This window comes from Equus quagga, chromosome 3 (genome assembly GCF_021613505.1).
Source record: "Equus quagga isolate Etosha38 chromosome 3, UCLA_HA_Equagga_1.0, whole genome shotgun sequence".
Classification (NCBI taxonomy): domain Eukaryota; kingdom Metazoa; phylum Chordata; class Mammalia; order Perissodactyla; family Equidae; genus Equus; species Equus quagga.
Genome location: NC_060269.1, coordinates 72,665,889 through 72,670,361, shown reverse-complemented (window position 1 = coordinate 72,670,361; position 4,473 = coordinate 72,665,889). Strand labels below are relative to the sequence as shown.

At 35.2% G+C, this 4,473-nt stretch overlaps 1 pseudogene; it reads right to left on the bottom strand.

Annotated features, from left to right (window-relative positions):
* Positions 1-1,947: 1,947 nt before the first annotated feature.
* Positions 1,948-2,876, bottom strand: LOC124236780 (olfactory receptor 2T27-like; annotated as a pseudogene).
* Positions 2,877-4,473: the final 1,597 nt, after the last annotated feature.

Below are 4,473 nucleotides of genomic sequence, written 5' to 3'. Positions count from 1 at the left end.
TAGCTCATTTTTTTGTTGTTGATGAATGTTATTCCATCTTATGACTGCAGTAAAGTCTGTCTACCCATGCATCTGTTGGAAGACAATTTGGTCACTTCCAACTATGGACAATTATGAATAAAGCTACAATAAACATTTGTGTCAAAGTTGAAATTTAGTTATTTGATTTAAGAGCTTAGTTTTAATAGCCTGCTTGTTTGAGTAATTGATGTCTAGGTTCATATGATGGACTAGATGGGCCAGTTGAAAAGTCTATTCAGCAAATAAAAGGATAAATTATTTGGAGAAAGATTAAATTCTGTGGATTCTCTATGGGTTTTGGTAAACAATAACCAGAATTCAACTGTAAATTATTACATATACCAAGTCATATATGATTTAAAACTAAGGAAACAACAGACGTTAGAAACTAGATCACGGGTAACTCAGATATTGAAGTGAAAAATATAAGAACTTCAAAAACCTTCCAATCAGTAATAATTTCAAGAAAACGGAGACAGAAATACTCTTAAACAAAGAAAAATTTCATTAAAGAATGAGATTCTATAAAAATAAATAAATTGATGTTCTAAAATTGTAAACTACAATATCGGAAATTGAGTTCTTTGGGTGTGTTTAAGGAAACATGCAAACTTCTGTACAGTATTTTCTATGGGATGGAGATAATCTGTTGCTTTGAGGTTTATTAGAACTTAATGTAAGCTAATATGAATATCATGCCATTCCAATTTAAGATTTTTTAATACCAAATCAATATTCTTTATAATTATTTATAAATGTAATGTCTGTTACCTCAAAACACAGTTTACATTAAACTACTCACACAGTAAAAGCCGTCACCTTGTGTGTATAATCTGGTAAATGATTACTTGTTGTCATACACCATTGTAACAACATATAAGCAACCTTAAGCATGATGCATTATGAATCCAGGAAAGTGATGAGTGCTGGAGAATAGGGAAAGGAATGAGATAAGCAGGGTTCTCTTCGGCTTTTCAATTCTATCAGTTGGATTTTCCCTTACAAAAAAATAGTACCTCAAGCATGGTAAGATGTTAATATTTTATAAACTGCTTTATACTATTTTTATATTTATGAACAAAATAACGTTTAATTTTTAAATTGCTAAATTTATAAGCATTTTCAGGAAGGCATCAGCTAACTGTAATTATATAAAATTACAGTCTCAGAAGCCACACTGAATAGACTTATAAAATTATAATGTTGGGCTAATTCATTAGCTTGAAAAATATAAATATTAATGTACCAAAAATTAAAAATGGTAAAAATTACTAGGAACAAAGAAAAATATTTATCTTATATCTTAAAAATTATATGAATTCTTCTTATTTCTATTCACCTGTGGCTATCTATAGTCTTTAATTTAGAAGAAAAAATAATATAGCTACATAAATTGTATGTACTAAATATAAAAATAATATATGAGATTGGACAAAGGAGGATTATACGTTAAGATTTCCTGGAACAAGTCATCTTTGATCTTTTGGACAATTGAGATTTAGTAAGGGACATTAAGAGTAAATAGACAAATGAAAGCAAATGCAGATATGATGATTTTTAAAGAAGAAACATCTATCAAGGTGTTAGCTGTAGGATGACAATAAGTTTTGTACCATACCCCAATACACTGGAGTTGTCCAAGAAGATGGAGATCATTTATGTCTGTACAGATGTTATCATCAAAATCCATGTAATTTCTCTAAAGACTAATGATAAGTAACATGTTATTGTTGTACTCAACTGAAGTCACCACTATGGAAGAACGACTCCATTCCAACAAACAAATGTCAATCGACGTCAGTCCTAATACCTACCTGCTCTCTTATGAGGTTACATTTTCAGTACAGCAGTCCAGTGACCATGGCAGCTTTTAATATAGAGGATGGAGCATTTCAGAAAGTGACAGCGTAGAAACAGGGCATTTTCTCACTTGCAACACCTTCCCATGCACTTCCTCAGAGCCCCCACCACTTCTTTGTTCCTCAGGCTGTAGATGAGTGGATTAAGCATAGGAGTCACTATGGTGCCAAGCACAGTTCCAATCTGGTCTTGCTCAGGTGTATGGGAAGAGGTGGGTGTCATGTATATAAAGATGGCCTGACCAAAGTAGAGACTCACCACTGTCAGTTGGGAGGAACATGTGGCCAGGGCTTTGTTCTTGCCTTTGCAAGTGTTCATTCTGAGGACACAGAGGAAGATGAGAGTGTAGGAGGCCAGGATGAGAATAAATGGGACCAGGAGAAATACAATGGTTGACAAAAATTTCACCATCTCATAGGCTGATATGTCCACACAAGACATTCTCAGGATGGCTGGCATCTCACAAAAGTAATGATTAATCTCCCTAGAGCCACAGATAGGAAAATTCATTGGATAGATAGTGTGTACAAGGGCAGCAAGGGCTCCCCCAATTCAAGCTGCAGCAGCCATCTGGAGACAGACCTTTGGGCTCATGAGGACTGTGTAACTCAGGGGATTACAGATAGCCACATAGCGGTCATAAGCCATGAGAGTCAGCAGGATGCATTCAGCAGGGCCAAGGGTCAGGAAGAAAAAGAGATGAGTGGCACAGGCAAAATAAGAAATGTTCTTCCTCCCTGTGAAATAGTTGGTGACCATCTTGTGCTAGAGATGTAAGCCAGGTCTATGAGGGAGAGCTGGCTGAGCAGGAAGTACATGGGGGTGTGGAAGCGAGAGTCCAGCCAGATGAGGATGATTAGTATGGAGTTTCCAGTAAAGGCAATAGTGTAGATGAAGAGGATGATCAGGATGAGGAGATAGGGATATCTGAACCAGGGAAAGAGCCCTAGGAGGATGAAGTCTGTTGCTGTTTCATTCTTCTGGTCCAGGTCCATATTTTTATTCAAATGCTCTATTCATACTGAAATATTTGCAGAAGGAAAATAATATAACAAGGGTTGTAATGCTTTGATAAAATAATTTAATCTCTTGGTCAGCATCATTATCTCTGTATATGTATGGCTAGGTCTCTATAACAGTATATTCTCATGAAAGAGAAATTAAAAACTCCATCAAATCAAAATTCCTTTACCTAGGAATTATCAATGTCATATCCTACAGTTGGTTTGATTTGGGTAAATCAGTATTTAGTCCCTTTTACAGATAGTGATAACTAACTTGACCATTAGTTTCCTCATATATTTGAATTTTTTAATGAACTCTGGGCTGTTGACATTCTTATGTCTTGCATGTTGCTTTTCTTAAATTCCTATTCTACCCACCTCCACCCCAGAGGATCTCTTGAACTTCTCCTGAGGCCCTCTCACAGCTGTACTCAAGAAGTTATAGTTGTCAACCAAATGAAATAGGCTGTTCATTCTATTTTACTTACTCACCTTGATAATTCTTATTTTATTCAATTTTTCCTTTTGTTCTTCCTTCTTATCTTAGTTTTAAACTTTATATTTGCATTTCAATAATTTTCTTATTTAATTAACAACCTAAAAGACATCACTCATATTCCTCTATCCATTAATCTTTCAGTTACTGTTCATTATCTGTGGAATAAAAACTCCTTCAAAATACACTTAACATGTTGATTAAAGTCCTGCAAATCAATTCTAAGGTCTCACGTTTGTAGGAGAGGTATCTTTCCACTGATGACAAATGAAGACATGTATTTTCATTTATGTGATGACAAATATCTCATAGTAACTCAGTCTTGAGATCATTGAGTTGATTTCTGTTGTGAACCCTGATGATTCACATGCAATGCTTCCTCTCTTTTCAAGCAACAGCAACCAGAAATTTTGCTTTCATTATCAATTATATACGTGAAATACTATGTTGTATCAAATCATATATCCTCATGCCTTACTTTATTTAAGATAATGAAATCTAAGAACCACTCTAAAATAATTTTTCTAAGAATGGAAAAAGGCTGACCCTGGTAAAAGAGTGTGAACAGATTGCTTCCATCCATAACTCACTCTATTCTTATAAATGCCTTTACATACTTCTTCTGGAGAAAATTTTCAAGGAAAGGAGCACAGTTTTCATGATTCAGGATCCATGTAATGCTTCTCCCAGCCTAGCATGAAGTAATCCCAAAAGATGTACTGCTGGAGGACAAGACTGTCTCCCCTCATGTCTGTGTAGTGGAGGAAATACTAACAATAATGATAATTACAATAACAGTAGTTAACACTTATGGTGGGCTTACTAAATGCCAGAGTGATTTGCATGCACTAACTAAGTGGCACTTCATATGGGCCCTATGTGCAATCTTGAGGAACTGAGACAGAGAGGGATGTAACAATGTGCCCTCACTATGTCCCTTGTCAGGCAATGGCTGAAGATATGAGGACTCAGGCAGTTTAAAACAGAGCTTCCCTCCATCAAGACGTTATTCTACCTCTCTAGTGATTTATATATTTATCTAAACTACTGAAAATTTATTGTTTAATTCCTACCTCTTCTAATTGTCAAGTA